Source organism: Protopterus annectens, chromosome 12.part0 (genome assembly GCF_019279795.1).
Source record: "Protopterus annectens isolate FY-2018-M chromosome 12.part0, PAN1.0, whole genome shotgun sequence".
Taxonomy (NCBI): domain Eukaryota; kingdom Metazoa; phylum Chordata; order Ceratodontiformes; family Protopteridae; genus Protopterus; species Protopterus annectens.
This window is the reverse complement of record NC_056746.1, coordinates 131342447-131364604: the sequence shown is the minus strand read 5'-3', so window position 1 is coordinate 131364604 and position 22158 is coordinate 131342447.

Sequence of the window (22158 nt, the reverse complement as noted above, 5' to 3'; positions counted from 1 at the left end):
TACATCAGTTTGGACATGTGCTGAGGAGGAGTGCTGAGTATATTGTGAAAAGGATGGTACGGATGTAGCTGCCAGGTAAGAGGAATAGAGGAAGGCCTCAAATAAGGTTTCTGGATGTGGTGAGAGAGGACATGCAGGTGGTTGGTGTGAGAGGGCAAGATTCAGAGGACAGGCAGAAATGGCAACAGATGATCAACTGTGGCAATCCCGGATAGGAAAAGCCCGCAGAAAATGAAGGGGATGTTGTAATGTCAGTCTTCACAGATTTGGCAAGGATTTGACTGACATGACACAACTCTATGGGTAAATGACTACAAATATGAGGCACACATATGGTCAGTATGCAGAACACTGGACAAGTTGAATGGTATGAACTCAGTATATAACATGCAGATCAACACACACATCTGCAGCAGTACTTTACTCTGCACATGCTCTGTATAGTTGCTTTATATTTACAAGACAAAATGTGTATCATAGTTATATGCACAGGTAATATGGATATGTACAACATCCCATTAGCTGGTCTAGTCATTACAGACAGAACCACATGCTATAGCCATTAGTGCTGTTCAGCAGTACATCAGTATATCAAGTCTTGTTGAGACATATGCTTTCAAACCCCTATTTTCCATTATTGCAGACCACCTATTGCATTCAGTTACATGCTTACTTGTTTCACATACATTTTGTTCTGAATATTTCACAGATATATCCTTTCTTATTCTTTGTTCTCACACTACTTCAGCTTTGCACTGATGGACTGTCTATGACAGAGGTAGTTTGAATAGATGGTAGCTTGTCTTTTGTAGGTAATGCTCATGACCATGTGATGGCCTGAGCACCAATTGGTGCTCCCCAGTTGCTAATTGCATGCAGAGCATACAGAGCAGCCTTTTCCCTTACCTGTGAGGAAGAGATCCTGGAGGTGTGTGAGCTAATACCTCTTCAAGTAAGACATGTGGTGACAAGCCAACTAAATGGTGGAGAAGATTCAAGACTTAGGGCAAAATGTGAGTATTGCTGTTATATGTTTTGAATACTGCTTGTTTAATAGGTTCTGTCTGAACATGCTACTTCTGCATGGGTTTCAGTGTGACAAAGTTATGTGTCTGCATAGCTCTCAACTGTAGGGCTATCCACATAATGGCCAGAGATTTGCCTGTTATGTTTGTTCTGTTCCCCAGACAGGTGTTGTCCTTTGCAAACTGGCAGCATACTCTGGTGATTGCAATCAGTACATGCCAACATCCATTTGTTTTTCAGACTTTATATCCCTCAGAAAAGGTATGTTACAACAAACCCTGTAACACTAACAATTTTCTCAGTGTATAACAGCAATATTTCAAGTATGGCCATGTTTTTGGGCCTCAGTCCCAAATTATGTCAGGCTTGGTACAGATGCCATACAGTAGGAGGTTGATATGTAGGGTCTAACATTATTTTGTTCTGTCATTCCTGCTGAGGGGAAAGAGTGGACAACACGTGGGACTGTGTACATTCAAGAGGTTGGTGTATAAAGAATGCTCTTAGATGCCCTTGTAACATGTTTTATGTGGGGGAGAGTAACAAGTGTATTAAAACTAGGCTGTTAGAACATGTGAGACATATTACTGATGAGGAAGAAGACAGTTGCATAGCTGCATATTTCAATAAGTCTCGCCATGGGGGTAGTAGTCATGAAAGAAGATTTGTTATGTGCAGAATCGGTTTAAATTCTTAAATGTGATACTCTATCCCCTAGGGGGCTGAATGTGTAGTGTAATTGGAAGTCATGTATATACATGTAATTAAGTGTAGTGGGTTACAAGGTACAGCTTTGGAAAGAGTCTGTTTCTCAGTTTGGTCAAACAGTCATAAAAGAATGATTATGTACAGAGTCAATCTATGTTTTTAAATGTGATACTTTATCCCCTAGGGGGTTGACTGATGAGTGTAATTGGAGACAGTGTATTTAAATGTACGTAAGTCTTAATTTCTTCTTGTTATTAAGGCAAGTATTTCTTGTAATGTATTCCTCCTTGAAGGCTTTGGCAAAGACATCATAGTAAAAGGAACTTATGTGTATTTTTGTTTACTATATTCACTCATCGTAGTTGTGTTGCTAAGAGGTCACTGTATATGTCTGGCCATTGTGTATGGCCTATCATGTACTGTTCAATTATTATTTGGATAGCAGGGGAGGCAGATGTGAGTGTCATGGGTCCTTTTGTATCCAATTGTGCATGCTGCCCCAGTTATGGGTAGTCTATCACCAGCATATGTTTGTATGTGCATTTAGAGACATGTATGCATATATATATATATATATATATATATATATATATATATATATATATATATATATATATATATATATATATATATATATACATACACACACATCAGTATTTCTTGATAATATATCTGTATATTCTTATGCATATATATGTATCTCCACACATATCTATCTCTCTATATATGTAAATATTTTTTCATGTATATATTTGTAGATAATCATTCCTGATTTTCACAGTGTGTCTTTCCTATTGTAAACTGACTGTACTGCATGATATGTTGTAAAAAAACATCCTACCATCTCACAGCTAAGATGGTGTAGTGGTAAATTGTTATGACTATGGTGTGTAACATCCTGGGTTCAAGACTGAGCACTGCTGATTATTTTGTTGCTGGCCAGAAAGAGGGCTGCTTGATACAGACTGATTAAGGCACTTGTAAGCATGGGTTTGCATGGTGCTAAGTGGTCCTAAAACACTGTTAAACCAATAGGCACTTAAACTGTGTAGGCTTTGCTTACTAATGTTTACCAGTGTGTAAATATGCTTAGCAGAGCTAACTACTGGTTATCATTCACATTTAAGCAATGTATAAACCTGCTAAGCATAGCTCAGCCCTGGTAACCATTGCTCACATTCCACATGATGTAATAAGTTTATTTAATTTCCTGTACATAACATGTTTTATGTGCTTTCTTTATAGTAACAAGAGGTGTGACTATACTGTTCAGGACACTTGGGTATACATGGGTAGTATCACATTTTTTTTTATTATTTTTATACATGGGTAATATCACATGTTATATACACTCAGACTTGCATGTGACACCAGTTACAGTACACTGGTTGACAAATATGATTCCACGTATATTGTATTATGAAATTAGTACTGTTGACAGTGCTTTTCCATGTAAAATTAGATTGGCTATTGTAGTACTCCAACCATGCACCTCTCCATGCACAGCTGGGACTCTGAGTACTACACTATTTTGTTCTTGGTGTTTCAGCTGCATCTTTTTATGTATCTTCTATTGGGTATTAATATATTAGTATATTAACTGTAGAGTACTATGTTTTTGCCCATGTCATTGAGGACTGATGTCATGTAGTAATGGCATACAATTCAGTTTCAGACTTCTATCCTTCAGGGCATTCATCCTAATGCATAACATGTTTGCTGTCCACTTCCTGTCTGTCCTCTGTGCAGATATGCAGATGTCAGGTATTGCTAAGTCCATACAACTATGTAGGTGCCCACATAGTTTTGTGCTGTAGGCCTGGGCACTGCTGCTAGCTCCAACAAATGGGATGTCCTGCGTGTGGGCCTTGGCCCTATTACTTGGATGTGTGAGGGACATTACAGAGGTGGTGGGCTACAGATTCACAGACAGTAGGTGGGAATACTTCAAAGGACAGGAAAGGCATCTGGAGACACCACAACATCATGGGGGACATATCTCCAGAATTGTGAACAGATTCTATGTCATCATTAGTGCTGTTATACACATGGTGGGTTGATAGGTTGAAAGGGTTTATGTGGACATGCATTTAGTGAGTGACTTCATTTCTGACTGTGATATGTCTCGGACATACCTCTCCACTGGCATGCTGTCCATAGACTGGCCACATGTTTGCCTATTATATTTTGTCGGTTCCCCAGACAGTTGTTGTCCTTGGAAAATCAGTCAGGGACTTTGGGGAATGCAGTCAGTAAATACTAAATTCCATTGGCATTACTGCCTTCATATTCCTCATAAAGGATATGTTACAAAAAACCCAGTAACATCATCAACAGTCTAAATGTCTGACAGCAATATGTCCAATCTACACCTGTGTTTGTGCCTCTGTCCCTAAATTATGTCAGGCTTTGTCCAGATGTCATGCACTATGAAGCTCAGATGTATTTAGTAGCATTATTTCTTGCCTTCATTCCTCCTACCATCCCAGTGATGTATTAGACCCACAGACATGTTACATGGAAGAGACCATAGCTATCAGTCCTGAACCTGTATATTCTGTGGTGAACTGTACATTTGGGTGGTCTCTGCATGTCTGGCCATTGTTGACAGACTGTCGGGATTGTGTACACATGTAATGTGTACATGTTATTTGGGCTGTGTATGGAGGGGGGTAGATGTAAGTGTTATGGCTCCTTTTTTATCTGACTGTGCATGCTATTCCAGTGTCTGCTGGTCTATTGGCTGCATGCCTTTGTAGTGGCAGACTGAGACGTGTCCTGTACCATGGTCAGGATTCAGACTACACTGAGAATTGGACCACTATATGTAGGGGTGGTGTGTGTGACTGGAAAACTATTATGTATTTCTTCATACAGGCCGCATACTCTACTGTTCATCTGACCTACCGGTATGTGACTGTGACTGTGACTGTGGTGGAATTGATTGTGGGTATGCACTTTCACACTGGTGTCTGATTTTTGGTGCTGTAACATCCTTGTAGTGCCTGACATCCCAAAGGGGGATGACAACACATTCATTGACATTGAGCTTAAGACCATGGCTCTGAGACCAGTCACTGGTCTCAGTGAGACCTTTCTGTAAGATGTCAACATCACTTGGGTAGTTAATAGCTCCCAACCCACAACTGTCTGCAAACTTTGTCAGCCAGATTTCCTTCGTGTTGGCATGGACTTCAGAGAAGTTGATACCAACCATGAAAGGACCCAGGATCGAACCCTGGGGAACTCCACATGTGACTGGACAGCAGTCTGACTTGGGCTCAGCTACTATCACACTGTGGATTCTATCTGTGAGACAGTTTGCAACCCACCTACTGTTATAGGGGTTGATGCATACCTTAGTGAGTTTATCCATGATCCCTGAGTGGGGAATGTTATCAAAGGCCTTGGCCAGATTGAGTTAGGCTGTATGAACCACCTTGCCTTCATCCACATCTCTGGTGAATGAATCAAAGAAGTTGACCAGGTTGATTGAACAGGCATGATCAATCCTTCACAAAAGCAAACTGTATGGGATCCTGAGTCTGGAGATTTCCATATCCCTGTTTCTTAGGTCCATGATGATGCATTCCATAGCTTTGCATGACAGCCGTGTCAGGCTAATGGGGCAATACTTCCCAGGGTCTGCAGCCACTCCTCCTGTGTGGAGAGAGGTAACTGTAGCAGTGCACAAGTCAGTAGTGGCAAAGCCTGAGGTGAGGCTGTGATTGAACAGGGCACACAGGTGAGGTGCCAGTTCACTCTGTAGTTCATGCAGAAGACAGCCAGGGATATTGCCAGGTCCAATAGAAGCTGTATTCTTGGCCTTGGACAGTGGTGTGTTAACCAAAGCAGCAGTACTACTGGGTGCCTGGCAGTGTACTGGTTTTGTGATTGGTCCTTTGGGGGATGGTAGAGGAGTAAAGTTGCCATTGAATCTGTGTGTCAGTATATTGGCAATATCTGTTGCCTCTGTATAGGAGTTAACATTGTGCAGTAGCTCAGGGTGCATGTTGGTATTGCAGTGGAGATTCTTTACATAATTACAGGAGGCCTTGTGGATGTCTTTACTGTGTGCTGCAATTCTGTTTTCACAGCTAGCTTTAGACTATTTGATGAGGAATCTCATTTTTTTGTTGAAGCTGATAAGGGTTTTTTTTCCAGTCTTGTGACTTCACTTTATTCCATATCAGTTTCCTTTTTCCGTTGCAGAGTTTCTTTGGGCAGGGGACCACCAGATTGGATTCCTTTTTCTGGAGAGGAGGGTCTTGTTTCTATTGGATATAGTGGACTCCATGCATTTGTGTATGTGTTTATACTGCATTGGTGTGTGTTTGAAGGTGATCCAACTAGTGTCCATTTGCATGGGTGCAGTGAAGTTAGCCACCTCTGATCTTTAGAGGCATATTTAGCTTTGGAAAGGTTTTGCATGGTAGTTACCTTTGCAGAGGGGTGGGAGGGAATGTGGATTCCTAAGGTGATGACATTGTGATCAGATCTAACCATGGAGGAGTTCACTATTGATGTACAGCAACAGTCGCCCATGTTAGTACTGACTAGGTCAAAGATGTTGCTACCTGTAGTGGGTGTATAAATGAACTGGTCCAGGGCATTGGAATGAATGCATTCCAGGCAACATTGGGCAAGTGCATTGATACATGGGTAGCTGTTTCACTGCCAATGGAGGGGTAGTTGAGGTCAACCGGTATGATAGTGTTAGGTTGGACAGTAATTTTCTCTAGGGCACTTAGGAATGTGGGATTTGACTCTTGGGCCATGGTTGGGGACATATAGCAGGCTACAACTTAAATTGCTGTCTTACCCTATGTTAGCTACACCTGCAGTATCTGTGATGCATTATGTTGGTCTACCAGTGTGGACGTGTGCGCATCCTTTGTGAATAAGGAGTGCTTCAAGTGAGTGCCTTTTGAGATTTAGACTTGTAGTGTTGAGAAGCATGACCCTCAGATTGCATTTGTTTGTAGCTGTTATATATTTAGGTATATTCATGTATATATATATATATATATATATATATATATATATATATATATATATGTGTGTGTGTATATATATATATATATATATATATATATATATATATATATTTATGAATTTGCTTCATAATCTCGAAATACTGAAATCCCAAATTTCAGTATCTCAAGACCACAAAGCCAAAAATCCATAAACCCGAAACCCCAGAAGCACGAAATTTTAAATTGCGACTTCTACACTAAACATACTGGAAACATAAACACAAACATACACCTCCCTGCACATACACAAACATCTACCCTACATACAAGTAGGGATGCAAGACCCCCTGCACCCCCCACACCCTCCTGGTCGCACTACACAGACAAACAAACAAAAACACCACCACACAACCTACATTCCCCTCGCACACACACACCACACTAACAAAATACACAGACACACACTAAAACCCTACCCAAAACCTGTAAATCACAAACACTTACCTACATCTCCAACCACCAACACACACACCATAACACCAGAACCGCTAATTCAAAATCTCCAAACTTTGGGATTTTGAATTTCCCGCTTTTGGGGTTTAGGTATTCTGCACATTCACCCTTCTGGTCTTGGGCTACTGAAATTCAGGATTTCAGTAGTTTGAGATTCTGAAAGGAACATATATATACATATATATATATATATATATATATATATATATATATATATATATGTATATATATATATATATATATATATATATATATATGTGTGTGTGTGTGTGTGTGTGTATTTATATGCTTTTCTATATATATATATCTGTATATATGTATATATTTTACATGTATATCTCTATAGATATATTTTGTGCCTATATTTCTCCACATATATGCATCACCATACATAAATGCATGTATATAAAGAAAACCTGACTGATTGTACACAATCTTTTCCCTACTGTGGAATGATTCTGCTGACTGTTATGTTTGGAAAAGCACTAATATGTTGTAGAGCTCACAGGGTGCATCCGGTGAACAGGGCCCTGGGTTCAAGACTCGGCAACACAGATATTTTACTTGCAAGGCAGGGCAGTTGCTGCTGGAGACAGAGGGATAAGGGCAATACTTTAAAGAGGTCACATGTTTGGGCTCTTTGACCCCCATTTTGACATCCTTTGGATGGATTTGTTACAGTAAGAGGTTTGGGGTATGGATCTGATGTATATATGTATATACGTATATATATATATATATATATATATATATATATATACACACACACATATACATATATATTAATGTGTATAGATATATTTGTGTGTATTGATTTACGTTTCCATCTATACATGTATTCCTAAATGTACATATTTCAAATGTATTTCTCTACATATATTATGTATTTATTTGTCCATATGTATATGCATCTCCATACACATATACTTTTGTATGTATGTATGTATATATATATATATATATATATATATATATATATATATATATATATATCTATATATATATATACAAAACTTGACTAATTCCACAGAATCTTTTCCCTACTATTGAATGACTACTGAATGATATGTTTGAAAAACGTCACACATATCTGCAGCTCAGATGGCTTAATGGTAGATTGCTGTGGCTATGGTGTGCAGGGTCATGTATTCAAAACTTGCAATTGGTGCTTATTTTGTTGCTGGGCATAACAAGGACTGTTTGATACAGAGTGATTAAAGCACTTTTAAGCAGTTGTAATCAGGTTTGCATGGGTTTGCACGGAGCTAAGCGAAATCTGCTTTGCAAGGCTTAAACCAGCTAATACAGTTGCAAAGGATTGCTTATATTTTCATGCTTTAGCAATCCTTAGCTGGTTTCAGCAGAGCTGTGGAAGGCTTAGCTGGCCACAAACAATTATTTAAAAAATAAATAGAAAAATGTTTTTACATTTCCATATGGCATTTTCCCAGCCCTACACTACCATACATGAGGCATATGACTTACAAATATCATTCCAATTCATAAAAATTAATTTACAACTGCTTCCACACATAAGATACATTAGCCAGCACTGAGATTTGAACCGTGCATGTCTTGCATACTAATCTGGTGCTCTAACCACTATGCTACATGGATCACTCCTTTGCAATTCTATTTGACTCTCAAACAGCATTAAGCTGGGCTGAGCAAAGCCCTGCAGGGCACAAACCCACTGTGCTTTGCTTAAACTTTTATTTTTATTGTAAAAAAAAAGAAAGAAAGAAGAAATTTTAAATTTTTACATATATTTATCAGCAGGTTTCAGTCATGTGAGGCAGGGATCTGGCCATTCCAGGGACAGTTATGTAATGTGTAGGCTACTTCTTAGGGACTGTGTGCTTACTTTTTTTTTTCTTATTTCAGTGTACGGTACTTTCTGAGTGCAGGGGGCATGTTTAAGTGTCCGTGCAGGATTCATACACACCCCCTGCACTTGTGCACGGATCATGTAGGTGTAGGATTGCAGCAGTGTGCCCTCATTAATATGTTGGGCGTGCTGCTGCTGTATTCCTACACGGAACATTCCTTACAAGAGTAGACTATTGTTGCACGAACTGTTCATGAACCCGGGGGTTTAAGTCTGCAAAGATTACCACCTCCTAAAGAACTACAGATCCCAGTGCCATGAATGTCAATCCCATAAGGCAGACATCTAGCCCATACCTCTCGACTGTACAGATTTTCACAGAATGTCCAGATTTTTGCCATATAATTTTGGTCCATTTTTTATAAAATTGTGGCTTTCTGGCAAATTAATGGCAAATCATTAAGAATTGAAGTTAGAAAATAATGACAGACATTTGAGTTTTAGACTTCATACCCTTCAGAAAATTCATGCTAATGCAAAACCTGTTATTCTATCAACTTTGTAAGTTTGTAAGAACAATATTTTAAAATTGTTCCCTATTTGCACCACTTTTTTATGGCTTTGTCCAGATTTCTTACTCTAAAAGATTGAGAGTTATGAATTCTAGCCAAATATTCTACTTATAGGTGACTCCATTATAAGACTTACTGATGCATCACTCACTGGGCTGAGTAAGGAAAGGGCAGCAGTCTGTTGCTTATCTTGTGCCTGGATTCAACAGATGATGTGTGCACTCAGGTAATGTAACAGCAAGAACCAATATGAGTCTGTCTTAGCAAATGTTGATATAAAGAAATTGAGGCTTCCCTCCCTGGACTATAGAGAGATGTGATAAATCATTTGGACTATGTGTCTCAGGCACGTATGACCCTACCAATGAGGAGCATCATTCCCTCCCCAAGGATAATGTCTCAATAAGAGCAAAAAATAATTAACTTCAATAATTGTCATAGCTTTTAGTGTCATCAAAGAAGTAACAATATTTATTAGCTTGGGAGAATATGATCAACTGGCCACATTGCTTCACCGGTGATAGTCTGCATCTGTACATCTCCATAGTGCCATTTATAAGCAATTCCAAACAGATGAACCTGACAATGTAACTAAACAAGTAAAGGAAAGTATAAAGTTGGTACTGATCAATGCTAGTACCCTAAACAAGAAACTCTGCTCCTTGCAAGTCCTTCTCAGTTTGGAAGATGTAGATATTGTCTAGTGCCTGAGACATGGTATAGACCACAGAAGGTACTCCACTCTGCAGGGCTATAATGCTTTCCACATATTTAAACCAAGTACTAAGCAGGAAGGGAAAAAGGTGGAAGTTTCTTACTCCCCAACCAGAAAAGGCTCACATCAAGGCTGGTAAAGCAGCATAATGCCCTAGACCTTCTTCATGTTCAACTCACTATCAGCAAAGGCCATTACCATATTCTAGCTAGTTACATAATGCTGTCTGTGACCCAGGAGTGCCACAGCACCTTCTTATCTGAACTGGTGCCACTCAGCAATAATCTCAGTGCCATCCTCGTGAGTGACTTCACTTACCCAGCTATAGCCTGGGAAATATATCCCACCACTAGTGTGATGCCAAGACATTTCTGGACCTTTTTAACATTAATTTTCAGGACCAGCTACACACTAGGGGAAAGAACGTCTTTGATCTTGGCCTCACAAATATGGGAGAAATTGGCTTCATCCCTTGTGTGACATCCTTACTAGTCAAGTCCAACCACAAAGCAGTCTCCTTTGAAATCAAACTAAAACCTGAGATCTCCACTGTTTCTAGATCTTTTAGACATTTCTCCAAGGCAAACTTCCTACTTCCAAATGATAACCTGGCAAATTTTACATCTGTCCAAACCAAAAAACTATACTGTTTGTGTAGAAACATAGACTACTAACTTATATCAGTATGTAATCAACTGCATAGAAGTATCTGCCCCAGTCGAAACAATTGCAGGGTGAACCCTAAAAACAAATGTCTCTGGTGAAACCTCACTATCAATATGTTTTATAACAAATATAAGAAAATTGTAGCCAAAAAAAATGTGCAATAGCCATCATGTTAGAAACTCCATTATTAAATTAAAAAAGCAACTCTTGAGTCTAATTAAAGCCATCAAGGCCAAATCTGCTGCAAAATAATAGCCACTCAGGCCAAGGACAAAAATAAGGCCTTATGCGGCTATCTCCATAATCTCAAAAGTACTACTTAGCAGTGCATTGAAGTGACTGTGAATGATATACTGTAACTGAAGATATGGCAAATCTGTGGGCTAATAATTTCACCTCCAACTTAACCCCTCTCTTACCCCGGAATATTCCAAAAAAAAATATCAGGCATCAATATGGAACAAGCTATCACACTAGACCATGTCTTGGGAGATCTCTCAAAGCCCAAAATACATCTATGAGTCCTGACAATATCCCTGGATGTATTCTGAATAGCATGAAGCATGATCTATCCATGCCACTAAAAACACTGTTCAACCTAAGACTCCAAAAGAGCTTTGTACAAAGTGAATGAAGGGCAGCAACAGCCATACCACTGAACAGAGGAGGCCATTCACTGACCCAGTAAACTACAGACCTATACATATGACCGGCCTCATCTGTAAAGCCATGAAATAACTTAATATGGAATTAATCAGTTAAGGACATGGGAACCTCTAAACACTAGACCCATCACAGTTTCTTTCATAAAAGCCAGGCCATGCTTACTTAACATAATGGACTTTTTTGAAAAAGTCACCAAAGCAATAGACAAAGGTAAGATGGTACACACTACCTACCCATAAATGGCCAACACTTTTGACACAGCACCCCACTTAACATTGTAGAAAAGCTTAGTAAATTATGAATAAACCCATAGTCTGCCCTTCTGGAGTGCTAACTGGTTCACAGATTGGACACAAGAAGTTAAACAGGGGTAGCTACTTCCTCAAAAAGGCCAGTCACTAATGGAGTCCCACAAGGCTTTGAGCTGGGACCACTCCTTTTTTAACATCTACTGATCAGAAGTCCAAGCAAATGTCAAGGGTCTTTGGTTGAACCAATGTGGAGATAACTGCAAGCAGTGGTAGGCACTGAATCTCTAAAAGGCTTTGCCATCCTCCAGGAAATCTTGTCCCAAACAAAAAAGTGGTGCCAGAATCATGGACTAACTCTAAATGCCCCAAAAAAGCAGTATTGTATCTTTTGGGAAACTGAGTGCTCAAGGAAACTACCCCATTGACAAGTAGATTTGGGAACATATGTAGCCTGTCACCTAGCATTTGACCAACATGTGTCTACTGTTATGAGGAAGTCCTTATATAATAGTCAACCTATAAGCAGAGAGCTAGCATGTTGGTCCATCAATGTTATTATCCAACTATACTCATCCCTCATTAGACCATTCAGTGAATATAACGCCCACTTTGGTATGTACCTGTCCAGACATATACAACAACTAGAGCATCCACAAATGTTCCTTACAAAAAATACAGGGAAACCACATAACCTACATGGACTTCCTCAAAACTCTATCACTATTAAGAAGTGATCTGTGCCTGGCCTATAAGGCATCCTCTGACCCTTTACTAATGGACCTTCTGTATATCTACAAGTCAAATGGTATCAGAAATACTTGATACAGAGAGCATAACCTCTTCTGCAACATGAAGAAAACAGATGCATACATAAACCAGAGGATACTGCTACTCCGGAGCAGACTTCCAGTCTGGGTAAAACAAAGCTCATCCCTATCCCTATTCAAATGCAACTTAGATTAATGGGTAAAAATAAGGAAATTTGCTGTAGGATTGCCCCTGGGCTACTACTGGACAGATTCAATGTTAAAATGCCCTATACAGGTCCGCTTTCAATACTCAGCAATATGACCTCAGAAAAATTAATTCACAAGTGGAACAAAATTTATAGTAAGGGTAATTTGAATGCCTAATGGAATAACACAGCTAGGCATAAAATGGCCCTTCAGGTTAGTTAGCCTAGTATTCGTCTATGAACCTGTAAGTACTGCTATGTTCCAAAATAGAGGTATGCATTTGGCCTGCCTAAATGTCTAAATGTCTTATAGAATAAATTGTAATGTTGTCTATACTATGTGAATGGTGTAGTACTGAAAGGCTCAGATGAGCACTGTAATCTGATGTCTGAAGTTTTGTCATCTACCATCTACTGCTGGTCTGAACTGACCGTTTAATGTTTAGCACTTTCTGGTTATTTCTGTGACTGTGCAAACACTGCCAAGCTTTGTTATTACAAGGTTTTTGTGCTTGAACTTCATTATAACCAGGTTTTTAATAAAAAAATTCCCAATAACAAGTTTATTTTTTACTTTTTATTTTATTTGTTTGTTCATTTGTAAGTTTTTTTATGGTTTGGGTATTGAGGTCTCTCAGTGTATTATAAAGTCATTATGAATATAGAGGGAAGTTGTTAAAATTGTAGCAATAATATTGCAGCTTAGAGACAGATAAATTACCCAAAAAATATATAAAAATATATATTTTTCCTTATGGCACTAAAATCATGGTGTGAAAAGTGATGTTTATGTAAAGGACTCAGGCATGCTTTCATGTCCTTTGTTGTAAGGGTGGTGAGACTGTTTAATTTTGTTAAATCAGGTTTCATTAGGGTTACTCATATGTGTTGTTCCAGGTTAAAGCATGATGTAGTAGCACAGATCAACACAGAGAAAAGACAATTTCAGTCCTTAGAACAACCGTGTTCTCATGGGAGCCTTAAGGACATATGGCAAGCATGTTTTTGGAAAAAAGAGGACAAAAGCAAGCTGAGAGAGCAAAGGTGTGGGACCACGTGGTTATGGACTTAAACTGTTGGGAGAGAAACTGCACATAGGCACAGTGCAGAAAAAGGGTGAATAATATGGTAGGGTGTGCTAGAACCAAGGCAAGGCAGAATGCCATTGCTAATAAAAGTACTGGTGGGGGGCCTCACATACTTATCCCTTTAACACCTGATGAGGAATACCCGCTTATATAGGGAGATGAATATGAAACTGATGAGGGTGGCATGGTCATCATTAGAACTGGCATGGATGCTGGCCATTATGTACCTCAGCAGCATCCACAGACACATTTCAAAAAGTTACTATATCCACCATAAGATATTCATATTAACAAGATAACCACAGAGGGTAACTGCTTACATGTAACACATGACATTTACTATCAACATGTGAACCCTTCATTTCTGACAGTCATGAAAGGGAAGTGACTGTGCATGGTAAGTGTCCTCCACAACCTGATACACAGCATTTAGTGGTTTGCTCCATTGTCTCAGTATTAGTATAATAAATGAATTCTTACAGGGTCAGCAGCTGAAAGTAGTAGTTCCAAGTTGCCAGTAAAGCTGGAAGATTTCAGCAACAGAATGGCAAATGATGATGCAAATTTTATTCTATTGATGAAACAACCTGAGAATAGTGGTACACATTCAGCAAGCTTAATGTCAGGATCACATCCCCCACAGCAGTGATATAACTCCACAGGAAGTCACAGTGGATCATAAAGTCAAGTAGATGGGAACAGCATACTGCAGGCTGTACTGGGAGCAATCCCGTGCACTTTAACACCAATGCCTCCTCAACCATGAGAACATCTTCTGAAAGATGGCATGAACTCAGAGGTAGCAGTGTTCACTATAACACTTGTTGAATGGGATGCCTAGTGCAGGTTAGGTGCAGGCACATGTCATAATTCCTTCCAGAAACACAAAATGGTTTGGCAGTCCACAGCCACAAAGACTTGGGTAGAGATCACCAGAGTACTGTAGGGAGTGCATGAGGATTTTCAGCACTATATGAAAATGGCAGAGAGTAGGAATAATGCCATAGTCACACTCGTGTACAGTACAGTACAGTACATGGCAGAGAGGAGGGATAATGCCACAGTCACACTCATGTATAGTACAGTACATGGCAGAGGGTAGGGATAATGCCATGGTTATACTCATGTACAGTACAGTACATGGCAGAGAGTAGGGATAATGCCACAGTCACACTCATGTACAGTACAGTACATGGCAGAGAGTAGGGATAATGCCATGGTCACACTCAGGTACAGCACAGTACATGGCAGAAAGTATGGATAATGCCATGGTCACACTCATGTACAGTACAGCACATGGCAGACAGTAGGGATACTGCCATGGTCATACTCATGTATAGTACAGTACATGGCAGAGAGTACGGATAATGCCATGGTCACACTCGTACAGTACAGCACATGGTAGAGAGTAGGGATAATGTCATGGTCACACTCATGTACAGTACAGTACCTAGGAGAGAGTAGGGATAATGCCATGGCCACACTCATGTACAGTACAGTACACGGCAGAGAGTAGGGATAATGCCACTGTCACACTCATGTACAGTACAGTACATGGTAGAGAGTAGGTATAATGCCACGGTCATACTCATGTACAATACAGTACATGGCAGAGAGTAGGGATAATGCCATGGTCACACTCATGTACAGTACAGCACATGGCAGAGAGTAGGGATAATGCCATGGTCACACTCATGTACAGTACAGTACAGTACATGGTAGAGAGTAGGGATAATGCCATGGTCACACTCATGTACAGAACAGTACATGGCAGAGAGTAGGCATAATGGCATGGTCACACTCCTGTACCATACAGTTCATGGCAGATAGTAGGGATAATGCCATGGTCACACACATATACAGTACAGTACATGGCAGACAGTAGGGATAATGCCATGGCCGCACTCATGTACAGCACAGCACAGTACTTGGCAGAGAGTTTGGATAATGTCATGGTCACACTCATGTACAGTACATTTCATGGCAGAAAGTAGGGGTAATGCCATGGCCACACTCATTTACAGTACAGTACATGGCAGAGAGTAGGGATAATGCCACAGTCATACTCATGTACAGTACAGTACAGTACATGGCAGAGAGTAGGATTAATGCCATGGTCACACTCATGTACAGTACAATACATGGCAGAGAGTAGGGATAATACCATGGCCACACTCATGTACAGTACAGTACATGGCAGTGAGTAGGGATAATGCCATGGTCATGCTCATGTACAGTACAATACATGGCAGAGAGTAGGGATAATACCATGGTCACACTCATGTACAGTACAGTACATGGCAGAGAGTAGGGATAATATTATGGTCACACTCATGTGCAGTACAGTACATGGCAGGGAGCAGGGATAATGCCACGGTTGCACTCATGTACAGTACAGTACATGGCAGAGAGTAAGGATAATGCCATGGTCACACTCATGTTCAGTACATCACATGGCATGGAGTAGGGATAATGCCATGGCCGCACTCATGTACAGTACAGCACATGGCAGAGAGTAGGGGATAATGCCACAGTTGCATTCATGTACAGTACAGTACATGGCAGAGAGTAGGGATATTGCCACGGTCACACTCATGTAGAGTACAGTACATGGGAGAGAGTGGAGATAATGCCATGGTCACACTCATGTCCAGTACAGTACATAGCAGAGAGTAGGGATGATGTTATGGTCACACTCATGTACAGTACAGTACAAATGCCCCAGTTAGTTATACCTGGTGGTTAGTGTTACTCAGGCTCAAACAAGAGCCTGAATGTTCTACCCATACCACTTGTGATTCAGGGAGTTGAGTCCATAGCTCTCCACTGTCCAGATTTTTGCAGAATATTTGATTCATACTTTTGGTCTGTTCCTCTTAAAATTTGTGTTTTTCTGGCAAATCATTGAGAACTGAATTCACTAAATAATGATAGCTCTTTAAGTTTCAGTCTTCCTATCTTTCAGGAAACACATGGTAAGACAAAACACTTTATTTTAGCAACTTTCTAAGATTATATAAGTAGTATTTAAAATGTGCCTCTGGTTTTGGGCCTTTGCCCCCCCCCCCCAAATAAATGTTGGATTTTTCCAGATTTCTTGTGCTGCTAAGTTAAGAGATTTAGTTGATTGTCAAGTAGATTTTACAAGGAGCTGAGAGCTACAGGGCAAGAGAAGTTTAATGCTACTTATGCTAAGCTGTTTGCATTGTTAGTAACACAAGAGGTAGTTGCTTTGCTTTTGGTGCAGAAGGCTGTAGGTTCTACTCCCACAGTATATAGATGAATCGCTGATTCTGTACTGTGTTCTACTTTAATGGGAGTGGATGCTGCAGTCCTATGAATGTCCTCCTTTGGAGGAGTTACCTAGTAACTATGAACCTGTTATCAGTTTGCCATCCATTCCCCATTACAAAATTACTAGCTTATCAGTTTTTAGTGTAGCATAGGCAATTTATTCTTCAAGGGCAACAGGAATTTTATTTGTAGATTAAACAATGAAATATAAAGTTGTTTGGTAGCAGCAACCTCTTCATTAGTTACAGATCCCTTTAATGTGGAATTATTTAGATGACTTATGTCTGCAGAGATTTTGCATATTTGCTGATATTGCTGAATTTTAATGATAGAAGTTCGAGTGGCCTTTTATGGTTGAAATTTTCTGAAATGGGTAGTTTTGTCATTATTGGTTCATACATTTTGTTTCATTGCTCATGAGAAGACTGTTTTAAAGTACAAATTTAAAATACATTCTAACAAATGGTGCTGTATTATACAAGGAATATAACTGAATACAATCAGGTTAATACAATCAGGAAGGTGAATCAAATAATGTATACATGTATGCTGGCTCACAGGATGCAGGAGATCAAAATAGGGGAACGGGCCAATCACCAATGGTGTCCCCAGGGTTTGGTGCTGAGACTTTTTCTGTTTGGCATATGCATCTCAAAAGTAAAAGGAAATACCAAAGGGCTTTGGCCGACTAAGTTTGAGATGACTGCAAGCTAAGAGCAGTTATTGAATCCCCAAATGACTTAACCATCATGCAGGAAGGTTTGTCCCAAAATAATAACTGGTGCCAGTATCATAAATTGAAACTAAACTCCAAGAAATACATTATCATATCCTTTGGGAATTCATCTACTCCAGGGAACTGCCAAATTGGCAATGCCCCCTGAGAAGTGACCCAGTTGTTTGGTATTAGGGAACTTGTGTGTACAGTGACCTGACTTTTGACCAACAATGTGCCCAGCATCATAAGAAAGTCTTTCTATATTGCATAGCTTATAAACAAATTGATTGTGACTAGATATAGGCATGTTATTGAACCCCTTTACAAAATCTTCATTAGATCAATCATTTTCTATAATGCCCTCTTTGGCATGTATCTGTCCAGTCCCATGCAACAATTGGAATACCCACAGAGATACCTTACTAAAAGGATACAAGTCCTAAACAATAGGTCTTGCATGGATCACCTCAAAGATTTATCACTATACTCAGTATCCTACAGAGTGCTTAGAGGTGACATGGCTGGTATACAAGGCATCCTCAGACCTAATACAGATTGACTTACTGAACATCAGCAAGTCAAATGGCATCAGAAATACTTAGTACAAGTATCTAAACTGAATGCTGTGGAGAGATGGATATATATCCAGAACAGACTATCCATTCAAGCAAAACAAAAAAGCTCATCCCTGTCCATATTTAAATGCAACTTGATCTAAGGATGGGTAATAAAAAATATACTCCAGGATTACCCCTCATGCCTATAATGGATAGAGACGGTTCCTAAATGCTGCATCCCTTACATGGGTCCCTTCAAATTAAATATAGTGTGATCACACTTATTCTCACTAGGGCTAATATATAATTATCAGCCATGGGATAGGTAAGACCAATCACAAAATGTTAATTCAAGCACCAAAATGGAAAATGGCTAAGCTTAAAATGTCCTCCAAGTGAACCTATGTTGTGGTAGTAGATAGTTTTTAAAACTTTGCCCTTTTTAGATCACTAAGTGCCCCTTCCACCTCCCCCCAGTCTTCAACAGCTTCCGGTGCCTCTGAACCAGCACCCTATGCAGGTACCATGAACCAGTGTCCCATCTTCTTAGCTCTGAAAAAAAAGCACTTTACTGAATTAAGCTGATTGCTACATTGGCTTATTACAGGTGCAATCCCTCCCTCCTGCCTAGCCATTCATTATCCATCTCTTTGCCCTACCCTGACCCTCCTCCATTTATTAAAATAAATAAATAAATAGAAAATAATTATTTATTTTTATAAACTGTAGCAAACTGCTTGCTACAAGTGTAGCAAACAGTTGCTACAGTTTATACATTGTCTGCACAGACTAGGTGCTCATGTTTCACTTAAAAAATTCTTCCAATAAACTGTAGTAAATTGTTTGCAACAAATGTAGCAAACAGTTGCTAAAATTTATACACTGCCTGCATGTAGAGAGTTACAGCACTCAGGTTTTAGTTATAAAGTGACTTTTTTCTACTTTTAAACTGTAGCAAACTGCCTGCTACAATGTATCAAGCAGTTGCTACAGTTTCGACAACACACAGAACACTGCAGCACTGGTATTGCATTAGAGATCAGGATCAGCTATTCTAACCCCGCCAACACTTTGCGCACTAAGAAGTTGCCCCTCTCACCCACTCTAGCTATACTAACTAGTCAGTACCTACCAGACTCAAGTGTGAGTCATTGGAGGACAGGAAATCAGATGGAGTATAGTGAGGTCATGTGTTTCAGTACACTAATGTCTGAGTATAGAGAAGGGGCTGAAAATGTCTGCGTATAATGTACTTCAGCCCTAACAGGCTTTTCATTAGAAAGTATTTCAATTGATTAATGGTATTGCTTGCAACATAAAAAAATCTAAGGTGAAAGGAAAGGTGGATGGCAGAAGTTGCAGAGTGCAATCTGTAACATTAAGGGCTCATTCAATATTATGATTATAGGATGATTAATGCTAATGTTGATAGTTATACAAATGATTTAAAAAAATCCATAAAAATGGGTGTGGGAGAAGAGCTAACATATACTTTTAGCAGCCTAACTCACTGTAGAAAAAATGATTACCCAAGTAATTGCCACTTCTCCCCCAGCTTAGATAACTCCACAAATGATGATTTCAATTAATTCTCTTGATACGATGGTTAGTGTCTGTGACAAATTGATTAATATGATGCGCAATACCTTACTATAAAAATCTCTCTTATTTATCAGAATTAAAAGAGGGGAAATATACATTATAAAACAAATAAATGCCATACATTTTACTTTCCTGCACCCATTATCCACTCATGAAAATGCAAGTTGGAATACAGCAGCATACCTTTAAATTCCTACAGTCTTTCTGCAAAAGGATTGCAATACCAATGGAAATTTTACATTACAGAACTTAAGATCAGAAGCACAAAGTCCATACTTAAAACTGTTTCTAAACAAAGCTCATTAAGCAAAGCAGTGCAAAATATATTTATTCCTTATATAATGCCAGTTCTATTCACTCCACAGATCTCAGTGTACAGTCAGGCATAAATATTATAAACAGTAATAAATACACTGCATGAATAACTGTACTATAGAAAATGATCAATGACAGTACACAGTACACCACACAGCACAGCCCACACATAACACTGCCTGTATCAATTGCACTATGTGTTTCTTTATGCAGAAACCTTTGCCTGAATGTTATGGTCCATAGCTGTTGACTAGATGCTGCCTCTCTATCTGCAAAGCCATATGCTGAGCCCAAGTCCACCACAGGGGGTCCCTTACTACTGTTGCTGGCTGGTCACCAACACTATCATCAATCATAGTAGGGTCCATAGTGGATGTTGCAGTGACATCATAGACTACCTCATCACCAGGCCTGCACATGATCATATTTTGCAGAATGCAACATGCAGTAAACATTTGTATGCAGCAGCTGGGTCACACTGAAGGACCTCCCAGACTCATTCAGGCAGTGAAAGTTGGATTTAAGCAAGCCAAAAACTCTTAATGAAAATTTGTGTCTGGGACAGAGCAGTGATGTAACCTTCTTCTGCAGTTCCTGGCAAATTCCTCACAGTGGGTCATCAGCCAGGGTTGTAGGGGGATAGCCTACATCACTTGAAAAACACAAGCAAAGAAGAGAAATGGGGACAGACAAAACAAAGGAAGGGTTGTTTAGTAATAAGCAATATAGTTCACAAATAGAGGTTAATTAGGTGAGTAAAATTAAAATTTTGACTTGTCAACAAGGTGACTTATGGGACATCCTACCATACAGGAAGAGGCAGTAGAGTGAGCTAGTGTGCCAGATATGGGAATCATGGGCACTGCTAGCATGTTGGCCCAGCACTTTGGTGATGCACCCACCTGCATAACACACTGCCTGCCATTTGATGGATTGGTGGCCCTTCTTATTGCAGTACCTTTTTTCCTGTTGACCTGATGGGGGCCCTAATGACAACATAGGTACAATCTATCACACAAAGTACCGCAAGGAAATGTGCCATCTCAAAAAAGACATGCATGGTTCAAGTTTGATCCTGAGATGACACAGAGAAAAAGGTGTACTGATCCATACCAGCCAAGAGTGTATCAAGAAACTGCTGAAGTATCCTCAAGGCAGAACCCTGAGACATACCAACCATTTCCCTAGTCTGTCTCTGGAAGGTCCCATTCACAAATATAGTGAGGGCTAAACATACCTTAATCTCCACAGGGATAGGAAGTCCACACATTTATCCAGTTCCCAGATGTGGGCCATCCCTACTCAACAAAGCCCTTAAAATATCCCTATTAATGTAAACCTATTAAGAATTTCCTGATTATCAAAAATGCAATAAGCTATTCTTTGCCAGTATTTTTGCCTTCTTCACTAGCAATTGCTACTTGGGCCGTGTGGTTTTGGTTCAGCCAAGGCAAGCAGCTCACAACAGGAAACAGCAAGGCTAACAGCAGCAGCAAACATCTTTGCCAATTTCAAACAGATGGAAAAGGTACAATTCTACCTTTTATTACACATATGTGGATAGCACTAAAATATATATAAAAAAATGACAATTTTCATTGGAATTTCATTGGCTAGTACTAAGCTAACTGCCCTTGCGAGCCATTTTAAGCTTAGCCAATTATCCCTTGTGAGACTCGAACCGTGCACCTTGTGTTTGTAAGGCAAA